This window comes from Macaca thibetana, chromosome 10 (assembly GCF_024542745.1).
Source record: "Macaca thibetana thibetana isolate TM-01 chromosome 10, ASM2454274v1, whole genome shotgun sequence".
Taxonomy (NCBI): Eukaryota; Metazoa; Chordata; class Mammalia; order Primates; family Cercopithecidae; genus Macaca; species Macaca thibetana.
This window is the reverse complement of record NC_065587.1, coordinates 8,602,666-8,619,258: the sequence shown is the minus strand read 5'-3', so window position 1 is coordinate 8,619,258 and position 16,593 is coordinate 8,602,666. Positions and strand designations below refer to the sequence as shown.

The window sequence follows — 16,593 nt, the reverse complement described above, 5'->3', positions numbered from 1 at the left end:
AAGAGCCACATGGGGAAGTTCAGATTTTATTAGAAGCCTTTGGAGGGTTTTAAGCTATAGAGTGGCATGATCTGGTTTCAGTTCTCAAATGGCTCCTTTGGCTGTTTTGTGGAAAGCAGAACGGGGAGGGGCAAGGACAGAGCAGGGAGTTAGTTGGTAGTCTGGTTAAGGGATATTGGCTGCATGGGTGAATGTGGTGTTGATGGAGGTAGTGACACATGGTCAAAAAAGACACAGTTTGAAGTTAGAGCCAACAAAAATTGCTAATGAATCAGAAGTGGACATGAGAGCCATCACAATGATAAACATCAGCAGCCAACACTAGTTAAACACAAGCCATGTGCCAGGAACTGCTCCATGTCTTTTCAGGTGAAAAGTCATTCAACTGTCACAATAATCCCAAGAGGTACAGGTGACAACACCACTTTATTCAAATGAAGACAACATGGTAGAGACAGGTAGTGTAGCTGCCCAAGGCCTCAGATCTGAGCTTAGGCAGTGGCTGGGCAGCTTGTACTTCATCACCATCCCTTACAGAACTGCAAACATGGCACCGTTTATGAAGAGGAATGAGACTGGTAACGGGAATCAAGAGTGCTTTGCCAAACATGGCAACACGCAATTCCCATTGCAAGTCCACATGGAAATGGCAGGGAGACCAGCTAATGCGAAAGGATCTCCGAGGAAAGGTGGGGTAGGGATAAAAACGGGAAGGTCATTAGCACAGAGGTAGTACCTAAAGCCAACAGGTAGATGAGCTCACCCAGAGCAGTTTTTCAAACTGCAGGCTGTGAAATCAATTTAGTGGGTCATGAATAGCACTTAAAAAATGAAATACAGCAGAATGGAAAATAACAGCATCCATGGCTCATGAAGCATAAGAACCGTTTTGTGAAACTTTTGTTTCTGTTGTGTCTGTGTGCATAAGACAGTGTAGTGTGTGTGTGTACTTGGCTGGTATCTGGTATGGCTGAAAAAAAGATTTAAAACCACTGGTCTAGAGGTTAACTTGGAGTGACTGATCCCTGAAATCACTAGCATTTAGAAGTTGGAAAAGAGGAAAAGAAGCCAGAAAAGGAGAGTGAAGAAACAGGAAGGAGGAAAGGCAGTGGGGAGCCCCAAGCAAATGTGACATGTTGGACATTCAACGTGCTAGTGAGTCATGCAGTATGACAACAGAGATGTCCATAATTATGGAATGGCAAGGTAAGCACACAGCAGTGGGAGCAGAGGGGTGAAGTGACCTGTTTAAACTTAGTGCAGAATAAAAAAGGGAAGGAAAGAGGTGATATTAGGATTTTGAGATCTAAGTTTAAGGGAACAGCAGGATATCCAGTCTGTAACTGCCATAAGCAGCAAATATCCAATCATTCTTTTATTGTTGTTGTTTTTAAGCATCTACTATGGGCTGGGCTGTTTACTAGACCTGGGAAGATAACTAGGACACTGTTCTATCCTGAAAAGCCTCAAACTGCAAGAGAACAACAGCTGCAGTACAGTGAAGAAAGGCTCAGAAGATAGGGTAACAGGTTTGTTGAAGGCCATGGTAATTTTCCTTTGCAACCATACTGTTCGCTATTGGCCAATCAAACCCATCACTCCACACAGACCATGCACTCCGACCTCTTGATCTGTGCTTGGTCTCTCCCCAAAACACTTTCCAAATCTGAGTCATTCCTCAAGGCCACTTGGTTTCCTCACTGAAGCCTTCAGGAAAACTGCTCAGCTTGGTGATCTTGCCTTCCCCAAACAGCTACAGCACTTCTTGTCCATACACCATTACCTGGTGGCTATGTCCCTATTTCTACACTTGGTATGAATGCCTCATCTCCCCAGCTGAGCCATATATTGTTGAAGTCATGTAACAGATATGTCTCACATCTACAAGGTCCTCGAACAGCAGCCAAGCAAACACTTGTTGCTCTGCTACTAGACTTCCCCCTCCAATCCAACTTGCACTTCAGCATCTTCCTGAAAAAGATCTGATTAATTCACCCCCTATTTTAAAACCTTCACCGGCTCCCAATTATTAGTATAGCACATGCAGACTTGTCTTCCAGGTGTGCCACACAGCTTTCCCGTTCCCTGCCTCCCAAACACCTTAAAGTTGAAGCAACAGCAATAAAAACAGTCACGTGCTACATAACGCATTTCTGTCAACAATGACCACGTACACAATAGTGGTCCCATCAGAGTACAACGGAGCTGAAAAATTCCCATCGCCTGGTGACGTTGTAGCTGTCATAACGCAATGTATTACCTCCTTGTTTATGGTGATGCAGGTATAAACCTACTATACTGTCAGTGGTAGAAAAGCATAGCACATACAACTATGTACAGTATATAATACTTGATAATAAACTATGTTACTGGTTTACATATCCTATGTGTAATTCTATATTATGTATACTATGTATTCTACTTATAAAAATTAAGTAACTACAGCTGGGTGTGGGAGCATGTGCCTGTAGTCCTGGCTACTCAGGAGGCTGAGACAGGAAGATCTCTTGAGCCTAGGACTTCAAGTCTAGCCTGGGCAACATGGCAAGACCACATCTCAAAAAATAAATAATTTAAAAAGTTAACTGTAAAACAGCTACCACCAGGCCTTGCAGGAGGTACCCAAAAGGCGGCGCAGTGGCTCACACCTGTAATCTCAACACTTTGGGAGGCCAAGATGGGCAGGTCACTTGAGACCACGAGTTCGAGACCAGCCCCACCAACATGGCAAAACCTCATCTCTACTAAAAATACTAAAGTGAGCTGGGTATATTGGTACATGCCTATAATCCCAGCTACTTGGAAGGAAGGCCGAGGCGAAGAATTGCTTGAACCTGGGAGGTGGAGTTTGCAGTGAGCTGAGATCATGCCACTGCACTCCAGTCTGGGCGACACAGAGAGACTGTCTCAAAAAAAACCCAAAGCAAACAAACATAAGAAGACACTGTTGGCTGGGCGCGGTGGCTCAAGCCTGTAATCCCAGCACTTTGGGAGGCCGAGACGGGCGGATCACGAGGTCAGGAGATCGAGACCATCCTGGCTAACACGGTGAAACCCCGTCTCTACTACAAAATACAAAAAAACTAGCCCCGCGAGGTGGCGGGCGCCTGTAGTCCCAGCTACTCGGGAGGCTGAGGCAGGAGAATGGCGTGAACCCGGGAGGCGGAGCTTGCAGTGAGCTGAGATCCGGCCACTGCACTCCAGCCTGGGCGACAGAGCGAGACTCCGTCTCAAAAAAAAAAAAAAAAAAAAAAAAAAAAAAAAAAGGAAGACACTGTTATCATAGGGGATGACAGCTCCATGTGTGTTACTGACCCTAAAGACCTCCCAGTGGGCCAAGATGTAAAGCTGGAAGACAGTGATACTGATTATTCTGGCCCTGTACAGGTTTAGGCTAATGCATGTGTTTGTGTCTTAGTTTTTAACAAAAGTGTTTAAAAAATAAAAAATAATTTAAATATGGCTGGGTGCGGTGGCTCATGTCTATAATCCCAGTACTTTGGGAGGCCGAGGTGGGTGGATCACCTGAGGTCAGGAGTTCCAGAACAGCCTGGCCAATATGGTGAAACTCCGTCTCTACTAAAAAACAAAATACAAAAATTAGCCAGGTGTGATGGCGTGTGCCTGTAGTACCAGCTACTCAGGAGGCTAAGGCAGGAGAATCGCTTGAGCCCACGACATGGAGGCTGCAGTGAGCCGAGATCACACCATTCCACTCTAGCCTGGGCGACACAGCAAGACTCTGTCTCATATAATAATAATAAATAGAAAAAAGCTTATAGAATAAAGTGGCTAGGCCTGGTGGCTCACACCTACAATTCCAGAACTTTTGGGAGGCAGAGGAGAAAGGACTGCTTGATGCCAGAAGTTTGAGACCAGCCTGGGCAATGCAGCATGATTCCAGCTCCACAAAAAATAAAACAACGTAGCCAAGCATGGTGGCATGCACCTGTAGTCCTACTCAGGAGGCTGAAGTGAGGGTTGCTTGAGCCCAGGACTTTGAGGTCACAGGGAGCTATGACTGTACCACTGCACTCCAGCCTGGAACAGAGTGAGACCTTATCTCTAAGAGTAACAACAATCATAAAAGAAAAAAGTTTATAGAATAACACAAAGCTAAAATATTTTTGAACAGTTGCACAATGTGTTTGTGGTTTAAGCTGTTATTACAAGAGTCAAAAAGTTAAAAAATTTTTAAAGTTTTTAAAGTAAAAAAGTTACAGTAATCTGGCCGGGAGCGGTGGCTCACGCCTGTAATCAACACTTTGAGAGGCCGAGGCAGGTGGATCACAAGGTCAGGAGATCGAGACCATCCTGGCTAATATGGTGAAACCCTGTCTCTACTAAAAACACAAAAAATTAGCCAGGCGTGGTGGTGGGCGCCTGTAGTCCAAGCTACTTGGGAGGCTGAGGCAGGAGACTGGTATGAACCCGGGAGGTGGAGCTTGTAGTGAGCCAAGATTGCGCCACTGCACTCCAGCCTGGGCAACAGAGATTCGTCCGTCTCAAAAAAAAAAAAGTTACAGTAATCTAAGGTTAATAATACTGAAACAAGAAAACTTTTAAACATAAATTTAGTGTAGCCCAAATGTACAGTGTTGATACAACCTACAGTAGTGTACAGTAACATCGTGGGCCTTCACATTCACTCACCGACTCACCCAGAGCAACTTCCTTATCTTTTATACCTTATTTTTACTGTACCTTCTCTATGTTTAGATATATGCAGATACATAAATACTTACCATTCTTTTACAATCGCCTACAGCATTCAGTACAGTAACATGCAGTACAGGTTTGTAGCCTAGGAGCAATAGGCTATACTACATAGCCTAGATGTGCAGTTGGCTACACCCAGGCTAGATGCGTGTAAGTACATCCTAAGATGTTAGACCAATGACAAAAATCACTCAATGATGTACTTCTTAGATATATTCTGTTAACTGAGGCATGATTGCACCACAACAAAACAAAAAACAACCTACCACCAGCACCACCAAAGGTGCGTAGAGATGAAAATTAAAAAGACGACTGATATTCATTGAACTGCTGACAACAGATGTTTTGGGGGTGGGATTACAGGTCATAGTCACCTTTTAGAAACAGTTTGACCAACACGTTAATTTTAAAACAAGAAATAAAAAAGAAAAAATAACTGCAACTACTTTTATTGAGTGTTTAAATTATGTACAAAGCAGTATTTTTTGTTTGTTTTGAAACAGTCTCCCTCTGTTGTCCAGGTCGGAGCGCAGTGGTGCAATCTCGGCTCACCACAACCCCTGCCTCCGGGGTTCAAGCGATTCTCCTGCCTCAGTCTCCGGAGCAGCTGGGATTACGGGCGTTTGCCACAACACCCGGCTAATTTTTGTATTTTTAGTAGAGACGAGGTTTCACCACGTTGGCCAGACTGGTCTCGAATTCCTGACCTCAAGTGATCCATCTGCCTCGGCCTCCCAAAGTGCTAGGGTTACAGGTGTGAGCCACTGCACCCAGCTGCAATGCAATATATTATAGTCTCATTTAATCTTAACTCTATGATGTAGTAACTAGTCATTACACAGATGAGGAAACAAAGGCTCAGAGAGTTTAAGTAACTCTCATAAGGTTATACAGCCAGTCAGTGAAGAAGACAGGTTGGGACTAATAAGGAATGTGCCCTAATTTCTACCGTTCTTAGCGATGTTGTGTATTCCCAGAACACCCAGCAGGCACCTTTTGCATCTTTTCTTTTGTTCAGCCTGGTCCTTCTGCCTGAATAATACCAGCTTTGCTGACATACCACTCACCTGTCAAGTCCAGTGCAAATCCCACTTTTCCCTTAACACCTTCCTAGAACACAAACCATGATAAGCATTACCAGAGTTATCTACCCTTCTATTTCCTCCACAGCGTGGGACCTTAGTTCTCCTACTGCCACGTACAGAGCAAGCATTCAAACACTGGGTGAATTAAGCTGACAATATAAATTCTCTTTCCGACAAACATAAAGGTAACAGATGAAGACCAAAAATTTTAATCTGTGAAGAAAATGAGTATCAAGAAAGGGTTTCCACAATCCCTCCCCTCATTCTCTGCTCTGAACCTCACCTCTCACTGAAGCATAAGGAAAGACAGGTTAATTTTCACCTCTTCCAAAAAGTGGCTTTACATAATAAATCCCACTTCTGAAGAATAAAAACTACCTAACTTGTTATTAAAAATGTAAGCAATGAGAATAAAAAGGTTTCTTTAGAGTTTTTTAAATTACTTTCAATGCCTCTGACCCTTGAAAGAAAGCACTTAAGTTTAGTACAAACGAAATGCAAAAACATGCAAAGTTACTTTCCATATACATAAACATGGAGACACAAAACCAGTGAAACAGACACATTTAAATTCAAAATGCTCTTAACAACTGACCACATCTGAATTTATGAGCAGAAGTTGAGTCCAAACAAAAACACACTGTAAAACAAAAGTGCTGGCTAACAACCTTAGAAAGGAAATAAAGGAGGGGACACACAGATTTCAACGCGTCCTTGGCCTTCCTGAGCAAAACAATGAGAAATGCAGTCAACCAAAGCATTTAGACTTGATTTTACTGGAGATACCAACACCATAGGTCAACCTGTCAAATGAAGCAAAAAGCAGAACCGAGTTCTATGGGTTTAGTCCCCTACAGATAAAAGCCAATGGACCTTTTTACAGTTTATGGGGTCCTCTCCATATGGCTGGGGATGCAGGCATGGGAGGAATATTGTCTGGACGATTAACTCCTGTGAAATGAACATAGGAGTTAGGAGGAGCAGAGGTGAGTCAACACACTCTACACTTCCACGGTTGCCTCAAACTCATCACAATTCCAAAATACCAAGAAATGATGTGCTAGTTCTTGCTTTTTTTAAATGTCAATAAGCTAAAGTCCTTCTGAAGACTGAGCTTCTCACTTAACAGTCCAAACGAATAAATACTTTGCAGGATTATTTCAAATATATTACAAACATCAAAATGCTAACTCCAAACTAAGATGAAATAGTTATTACCTTTAATTATTCAAGAAGAGCATTAAGAATTAGCAAATTAATTCAGGGTCAGAAAACCTTAAAGAAACAAAAAGATCATTTCAGTAACATAAGAACTTTGTGCCGGGTGCGGTGGCTCACGCCTGTAATCCCAGAACTTTTGTAGGCCAGGGCAGGCGGATCACGAGGTCAGGAGTTCAAGACCAGCCTGGCCAATAAGGTGAAACTCCATCTCTACTAAAAAATACAAGAATTAGCCAAGCATAGTGGCGCATGCCTGTCGCCCCAGATACTTGGCAGGAGAATTGCTGGAACCCGGGAGGTAGAGGTTGCAGTGAGCCAAGATCGCGCCACTGCACTCCAGCCTGGATGACAGAGCAAGACTCCATCTCAAAAACAAAAACAAAAGAAAGACCACGCACAGTGGCTCACGCCTGTAATCCCAGCACTTTGGGAGGCTGAGGCGGGCGGATTACAAGGTCAGGAGTTCGAGATCAGCCTGACCAACACAGTGAAACCCCATCTCTACTAAGAATACAAAAATTAGCCAGGTGTGGTGGCTCATGCCTGTAATCCCAGCTACTTGGGAGGCTTGAGGCAGGAGAATTGCTCGAGTCCGGGAGACAGAGGTTGCAGTGAGTTGAGATCGTGCCACTGCACTCCAGCCTGGCCAACAGAGTGAGACTCTGTCTCAGGAAAAAAAAAAAAAAAAAAAAAAAAGAACTTTGTAAATGTCTGTAGCTCTAGACCTTATTTTAGGGTACAAGCCATAACTATAATAAGGAGGGTGTCATGTATAAATATAACAGACACCGAGACAAAAGAAAACCACTCCTGACAGCAGTTTGCCATCTTTTCCAAGAGATTTGAGTAACCATTAAACCTTCCTCCTCCTTTCTCAATTGGGGACTTCTCTGATGTAATATCAGGGAGAAGAACAAGGGAACATTGGGTATCAAGTGGTGCACACCAGGGAGCATAACAGGGAGAAGAACACCAGGGTGCACACCAGGGAGAAGAACAAGGGAACACTGGGTATCAACTGGTGCACACCATCTCTCTCCTGAAGAGACAGAAAGAACATTGAGTAGTACTGTCGTACCTAGAGACAAACTAAATGACTTGAAGAGACCAAGAAAAACATGTTTAGAAAATCATCCAGAAATAGGATTTTATTTTAGTAAGCAAAGTGAACAAAAAATACAATTTTATTTTAGCAATCTATAATTGCTTCCACTATTAAATTTATTTTCTATTGATTCTCCTGGGTCACCTGTTGGAAAAAGTACTACATTCAGAATTAGGAAATCTAAATACTTCCTAGTTTTGCCACTTGTTCTGTGACTTGGGCAAGTTATTTAACCCATATGTCTCACATTCTTCATCTGCAAAAATGGAGTTAACCTACCTTGCCACCGTACAGAAATATCTCACAATAAGTCTGCAAACAGTTAAGTACCAGGTAAATTAAAATTATCACTGTTAATATTACCACCCTCATTCCCTCTCTCAGGTAAAAACTTGAATCAATCATAAAATAGGTAAAAGACACCAGACACGGTGGCTCACGCCTGTAATCCCAGCATTTTGTAAGCCCAGGCTGAGGTGGGCAGATCACTTGAGGTCAGGAGTTCAAGACCATCCTGGCCAACATGGTGAAACCCTGCCTCTACTAAAAATACAAAAATTAGCTAGGCATGGTGGCAGTCACCTGTAATCCAAGAATCACTTGCTTGTACCTAGGAGGCAGAGCTTGCAGTGAGCCGAGATTTCAACACTGCACACTCCAGCCTGGGCAACAGTGAGATTCCACCTCAAAAAAAAAAAAAAAAAAAAAAAAAAAAAAAACAAGTAAAAGACAATAAGGAAAAAAATGGAAAAAGAGGTTAGCTATCAAACAAACAAAATAAACCCTAAAAAACACAATAAATAACTACTGATTGGTGTAACAGCACTCTGTGACAGGTAATATTTGTCATTCTCTAATTAGGAAAGAACCCACACCCTGGAATCTACAGTCCATTCATAGAAATCACAGCAGGGTTAAATCCTCATCAATCCTCTAATTCACAACGAAGAATGCCGACGGAGCGCATTCTTACTCTATATGGCAAGAACTACAAGCCACAAGACCAATCCCCACCCTCCCCACAGAGGGACAGTGGCCTGACAGTTGGAGCTCTACTTGGAAGCAGACGACCTCTAAAGTGCAAGTTTTCTCCCTCCTTCCCTGACCTCTGGCATGAAATTAGCAACCCTAACCCCAGTCATTCTGAAATAAGCCAATGGAGAGTCACCTGCAATCCTAAATTTTGAAAACAAAACAGTCAAAGAGACACAAACATTCTATGAAAAATCAGCCACAAGCATAACATTGCAGGTATTGTGGGTTTGGTTCTAGACCACGGCAATGAAGCGAGTCACACAAATTTTCTGGTTTTCCAGCACATATTAACTTTTTTATGTTTACACTATACTTCAGTCTACTGTGAAATGGCATTATGTCTAAAAGACAATGTACATACCTTAATTTAAAAAATACTTTATTGTTAAAAAATGCTAACAATCATCTCAGCCTTCAGGGAGTCCTAATCTTTTTGCTGATAGAGGGTCTTGCCTCTATGTTGATGGCTGCTGACTAATTAGGGTGGTGGTTGCTGAAGGCTGAGGTGGCTGTGGCAATTTCTTCAAATAACACAACAATGAAGTCTGATGTATGGACTGGCTCTTCCTTTCATAAAAGATTCTTTTCTATAGCATGCCAAACTGTTTGATAGCATTTTACCCACAGTAGAACTTCTTTCAAAATTGCAGTCAGTTCTCTTCAACCCTGCCACTGCTTTATCAACTACGTTTATGTAACATTCTAAATCCTTCATTGGCATTTCAACAATGTTCACAGCATCTTCACCAGGAGTAGATTCCATCTCAATAAATCACTTTGGTCATCCATAAGAAGCAACTCCTCATCTGTTCAAGTTTTATCATGAGGTTACAGCAATCCAGTCACATCTTCAGGCTCCACTCTTAATTCGAGTTCTCTTGCTATTTCTACCACATCTCCAGTTCCTGCCTCCACTAAAGTCCTGAACCCCTCAAAGTTATTTGTGAGGGCTGGAATCATCTTCCAAACTTCCAGTTCATGTACTGACCTCCTCCCATGTTCTTAATGTTCTTAATGGCATTTAGAATGGTAAATCCTTTCCAAAAGGTTTTCAATTCATTCTGCTCAGACCCCCTAAAGGAATTATTATGTAGAGCAGCCACAGCCTTATGAAACATATTTCTTAAATAATAAGACTTGAAAGTCAAAATGACTCCTTGATCCAGGGGCTGCAGAATAGATGTTGTGTTAGCAAGCATGCAAACAAAATTAATCTCCTTGTACATTTCCATCAGAGTTCTTAGGTGACCAGGTGCATTGTCAAGAAGTAATATTTTGAAAGAAATCTTTTCTTAGTAGGTCTCAACAATGGCCTTAAAATATTCATTACACCATGCTGTAAACAGATGCGCTGTCATCTAGGTTTTGTTGATCCACTGACAGAGCACAGGCAGAGTAGATTTAATATACATTTATGGGCCCTAGAATTACTGGAATGGTAAATGAGCACCGGCATCAACCTAAATTCACCAGCTATACCACCAGCTTCTAATCAAGAGTCAGCCTGTCTTTTGAAACCAGGCATTGACTTCTCCTAACTATGGAAGTCCTAGATGGCATCTTCTTCTGACATAAGGCTTACATAAGAATATCTGTTCAATATAGCCACCTTCATCAGTGATCTTGGCTACATCTTCTATATAACTTGCTGCAGCTTGTACATTAGCACTTGCTGCTTCGACTTGCATTTTAATGTTATAGAGAGGGCATCAAGAACTTCAGGAACCAATCTGTGCTGGCTTCAAACTTTCCTTCTGCAGCTTCTTACCTCTTTCAGCCTTCACAGAAGTGAAAAAGAGTTAAAGTCTTGCTCTGGGATTAGGCTCTGGCTTAAGGGAATATTGTGGCTAGTTGGATTTTCCATCTGGGTCACTAAAACTTTATCCATATCAGCAATAAGTTGTTTCATTTTCTTCTCATTCATGTGTTCACTGGAGTCATATTTTCAATTTTCTTCAAGAACCTTTCCTTGCATTGACAACTTGGCTATGTGTTTGGTGCAAGAGGCCTAGTATTCAGCCTCTCTTGGCTTCTGACATGCCTTCCTCACTAAGCAATCATTTATAGCTTCTGATTTAAAGTGAGAGATGTGCAATTCTTCCTTTCACTTGAACACTTAATGACCACGGTCAGGTTATTAACTGACCTAACTTCAATACCGTTGTGTTCAAAGGAAGAGAGAGACCCGAGGAGATGATGAGATGGGGGAACACCCGGTTGGCAGCAGTCTGAACACACATCTATACACAACATGTACAGATTAAGTTCACCGTCTTATATGGGAGTGCTTTGTGGTGCTTCAAAACAATTACAAAAGTAACATCAATGATCACTGATTATAGATCTTCATGACAGATAATAACAATTTTAAAAGTTTAAGGCTGGGCGCAGTGGCTCACGCCTGTAATCCCAGCACTTTGGGAGGCCAAGGCGGGTGGATTGCCTGAGGTCAGGAGTTCGAGACCAGCCTGGCCAATACAGAGAAACCCCGTCTCTACTAAAAATACAAAATTAGCAGGGCGTGGTGGTACATGCCTGTAATCCCAGCTACTCGGGAGGCTGACGCAGGAGAATCACTTGAACCAGGAGGCGGAGATTGCAGTGAGCCAAAATCACGTTATTGCACTCCAGCCTGGGGAACAAGAGCGAAAATTTATCTCAGGAAAAAGAAAAAAATTTTAATATTCAGGCCAGGTGTGGTGGCTCACGCCTGTAATCCCAGCACTTTCGGAGGCCGAGACAGGCAGATCACTTCAGGTCAGGAGTTCCAGACCAGCCTGGCCAACATGGTGAAATTCCACCTCTACTAAAAAAACAAAAGATTAGCCGGGCATGGTGGCGCACGCCTGTAATCCCAGCTACTCAGAGAGGCCGAGGAGGAGAATCGCTGGAACCCAGAAGGCGGACGTTATAGTGAGCTGAGATGTGGCGCCACTGCACTCCAGCCTGGGAGACAGAGTGAGACTCTGACTCAAAAATAAATAAAATAAAATAAAATTAAATTAAATTAAAATAAAAATAAAATAAAATGTTTAAAATATTGGGAGAATTACCAAAATGTGACATAAAGACAAAGCGAGCACATGCTGTTGAAAAATTGGCACCAACAGAATTAGACTTGATCAAGGCACGGTTGCCATAAATCTTCAATTTATAAAACGAAAAAAATCCCAAAATATCTGTAAAGTATAATAAAGTAGAACGCAATAAAATGAGGTATCCCTGTATTTCCAAAGCTTCTAGGTGGTAATAACAATAGCTAAAATTTATCTGATGATTACTTAAGTCTGGCAATGTTCTAAAAGCTTTAGTTATGAACTAATTTAACTGGCACAACCACCCACGAGGTAGGTACAATTATTATTTTCCATTTTCTAGACAAAAAAAGACAGGCAGAATAATTATTTGCTTGAGGTCACATTGCAAACAAGTGGCAGACCTGGGATTCAAAAATCAGGGGACTGGCTGCAGAGACCACACTCTAGATAGTGAATCGTAAAGCACCCATCAACCAACACCACATGGTTTACCTGAACAATTCAGGCATCTTAACAGTGTCACACAGAGACATAAACAATAATACAGTATAGTATCTCTCACTGTTCGGTCACTTGTTTCAAGGTTAATGTTAGAATAACATGAGTCCATGAAAATAAGATCTTGTTTTGTTTGCAGTAATATGGACTAAATAATTGGACAAAAAACTGGATATAATATATACATATTTCTAAAAGTAACAAAAATCTAACAAGATAGTGAGGTATTACCAAATTAATATCCTGAAAAGGATGGAAATCCAAAGAAAGAGGCAAGATCTGGGGCATCTGTTGATTTGCCAGTGGAGGCCCAGAAAGTGTCTGGCTCACTCCAAGGCCTTGCATAGGAGATAACTCATAACTCGTAACTCAGTAACATGCTCCTCACCCCCAGCGAACCTGTGAACTGAAGCCCCAAAGGGCTGTATCCTAGGAGTAAGATTGAAATACAAGTAAATCAGTCCTCCCATGGACTCAGTTTCAAACCATCTGGATAGTCCAGAAAAAACTCAAATCTTCAACTCTTTTTTTTTTTTCCTGAGATGGAGTCTTGCTCTGTCCCCCAGGCTGGAGTGCAGTGGCGCCATCTCAGTTCACTGCGACCTCCGCCTCCCGGGTTTGTACAACTCTCCTGCCTCAGCCTCCAAAGTAGCTGGGATTACAGGCACCCACCATCACGCCTGGCTAATTTTTGTATTTTTAGTAAGGAGGGGGTTTCACCATGTCGGCCAGGGTGGTCTCGAACTCCTGACCTCAGGTGTTCTGCCTGCCTCTGTCTCCCAAAGTGCTCTGGGATTACAGGTGTTAGCCACCGCGCCTGGGCTTCAACTTGTATTAAAATGATCCTTATTGGCTAGTGCGGTCAGTCACCTGGAAAAAGACATCACACTCAAAGCCTCTAATTATTTCTATAAACAATTTTTCGAATACCATATCTAGCACACAAACATATGAACAAAGTACCATGAGTAAGAACCACGAGAGGCAGTTATAGATCCAAAGGAACTCCAAAACTGGAGATATCAGGCGACTATAAAAGAACTATATTTAGTATGTTCCAGGAAATAAAAGTGAAGTTTGAAAAATTTAGCAGGCAACAGGAATTCATAAAAAACAATGTAGCAGATTTAAAAAGAATCACAACAGAAAAATACAGTAAGATATTGGTAAGAACTATCCATTGAGTTATTAAATTAAAAGCAGACTAATCGGCTGGGCGTGGTGGCTCATACTTGTAATTCCAGCACTTTGGAAGGTTGAGGCAGGTGGCTCACTTGAGGCCAGGAGTTCAAGACCAGCCTGGTCATCACGGTCATCATCTCTACTAAAAGTACAAAAATTGGCCAGGTGTGGTAGCACACACCTATGGTCCCAGCTACTTGAGAGGCTAAGGCACAAGAACTGCTTGAACCAAGGAGGTGGAGGGTGCAGTGAGAGCCAAGATCATGCCACTGCACTGCACTCCAGCCTGGGGGAAAGAGTGAGACTCTTGTCTCAAAAAAAAAAAAAAGCAGATTGGTCAAAGAGAAGATTAATTGAAGACAGGTCAAAGTAATCTACACGGAATGAAAAATAGAAAAGAAAAAAACACTTGTAATGGATGCCATTTAATCCCAGCACTTTAGGAGGATTTAGGCAGGCAGATCAGGAGGTCAGGAGATCGAGACCATCTTGGCTAACACGGTGAAACCCTGTGTCTACTTAAAATGCAAAAAATTAGCCAGGTGTGGTGATGCATGCCTGTAGTTCCAGTTACTTGGGAGGCTGAGGCAGGAGAATCGCCTGAACCTGGGAGGCGGCAGTTGCAGTGAGCCGAGATCTCACCACTGTGCTCCAGCCTGGATGACAGAGTGAGAATCTGTCTCAAAAAAAAAAAAAGGCCGGGCGCGGTGGCTCAAGCCTGTAATCCCAGCACTTTGGGAGGCCGAGACGGGCGGATCACGAGGTCAGGAGATCAAGACCATCCTGGCTAACACGGTGAAACCCCATCTCTACTAAAAAATACAAAAAACTAGCCGGGCGAAGTGGCGGGCGCCTGTGGTCCCAGCTACTCGGGAGGCTGAGGCAGGAGATGGCGTAAACCCGGGAGGCGGAGCTTGCAGTGAGCTGAGATCTGGCCACTGCACTCCAGCCTGGGCGACAGAGCCAGACTCAGTCTCAAAAAAAAAAAAAAAGAAGAAGAAGAAAAAGAAATCACAAAAGAAAGGGTGACTAAAAGGTTGAACATATCCCTGTATGGTTGGACTCTTAGAATGAGAAGGGAATGAAGGCAAGGCAGTAAGTGAGGAGAATTACTGGGAATTTTCCAGAACAAATAAGAGATACCACCAAAGATTCAAGAATCTTAGTGAATACAAAACAGATGGTCTCTATTACCTAGAAGGTCTTCCAAAAATAACATGAACCTGTTCTCTCAGTACCCACAGTTAAATATCTACTGTGGTCCTACTAGGGGTTATCACAGGGTATACTATATAGACAAACTTATAACACTCTCAGTGTGTGAGGAACTCAAAGTCAAGGATTTAGGAGAGGTATTTTCAACTGTAAAGATTTCCCTACCCAGCCAGGGAAGGTGGCTCACGCCTATAATCCCAGCACTTTGGGAGGCCAAGGTAGGCGGATCATCTGAGGTAAGGAGTTCAAGACCAGCCTGGCCAACATGGTGAAACTCCATCTCTACTAAAAATACAAAACTTGGCCAAGAGTGGTGGTGGGTGCCTGTAATCCCAGCTACGTGGGCAACTGAGGCAGGAGAATCACTTGAACCCAGGAGGCGGAGGTTGCAGTGAGTGGCGATTGTACCACTGCACTTCAGACTGGATGACAGAGCAAGACTCTATCTCCAAAAAAAAAAAAAAAAAAGACATGGAGGAACCTTAAATGATTATTGTTAAGTGAAAGACATGAATCTGAAGCAGCTACGTGACTTTATAATATTCTGGAAAATGCAAAACTGTGAAGTCCGTAGGAAGATCAATGATTACCAAGGATCCAAGGGAAGAGCGGGAAGGATGAATACGGGGAGAGCACAGGTGACTCCTGGGATAATGAAACTATTCTGTATAACACTGTATTAGCAGATGCAAGACATTATACATTTGTCAAAACCTACAGAACATACAATGAAGAATGAACTCTAGTCAGTCGCTGTGGCTAGCACCTGTAATCTCACCTGAGCCCAGGAGCTCAAGGTTACTGTGAGCTATGATTGCACTACTGCACTGGCTGACAGAGCAACATGCTGTCTCTTTAAAAAAAAAAAAAAAAAAAAAAAAAAAGGTCAGTCATGGTGACTCACGCCTGTAATGCCAGCACTTTGGGAGGCTGAGATGGATGGATCACCTGAGGTCAGGAGTTCGAAACCAACCTGGCCAACATGATGAAACCCCATCTCTACTAAAAATACAAAAATTAGCCGGGCATGGTGGTGGATGCCTGTAATCCCAGCTACTCAGAAGGGTGAACCAGGAGAATCGCTTGAACCCTGGAGATGGGAGGTTGCAGTGAGCTAAGATCATACTACTGCACTCCAGCCTGGGCGACAGAACAAGACGCTGTCTCAAAAACAAAAAAGGTCAAATATGAACTGAACTTGAAGTATCAATATTGTATATCAAGTGTAGCAAATGCACCACACTAATATGATACATTAGTAATAGTGGAAACTATGGCCGGATTGAGGGAGGGTAAACAGGAACTCTCTTATTGCTCATTTTTTCTGTAAACCTAAAACTGCTCTAAGAAATAAAGTCTACTAACATTTTTCTTAAAAAGTTCATGTATCGGCCGGGCGCGGTGGCTCAAGCCTGTAATCCCAGCACTTTGGGAGGCCGAGGCGGGTGGATCACGAGGTCAGGAGATCGAGACCATCCTGGCTAACATGGTGAAA

General features: G+C 42.7%; 2 protein-coding genes and 1 pseudogene across 43 annotated transcripts in view; 1 reads left to right on the top strand and 2 right to left on the bottom strand.

The window, feature by feature from the left end:
* The window catches only part of NDUFA6 (NADH:ubiquinone oxidoreductase subunit A6), a 321,526-nt gene that overhangs the window by 135,371 nt on the left and 169,562 nt on the right, over nucleotides 1–16,593 (bottom strand). The gene's annotated exons all lie outside the window — the stretch shown is intronic.
* TCF20 (transcription factor 20) overlaps nucleotides 1–16,593 on the bottom strand; it is a 185,598-nt gene that overhangs the window by 67,663 nt on the left and 101,342 nt on the right. The gene's annotated exons all lie outside the window — the stretch shown is intronic.
* The window catches only part of LOC126964033 (nascent polypeptide-associated complex subunit alpha, muscle-specific form-like), a 40,772-nt pseudogene continuing 33,259 nt past the window's right edge, over nucleotides 9,081–16,593 (top strand).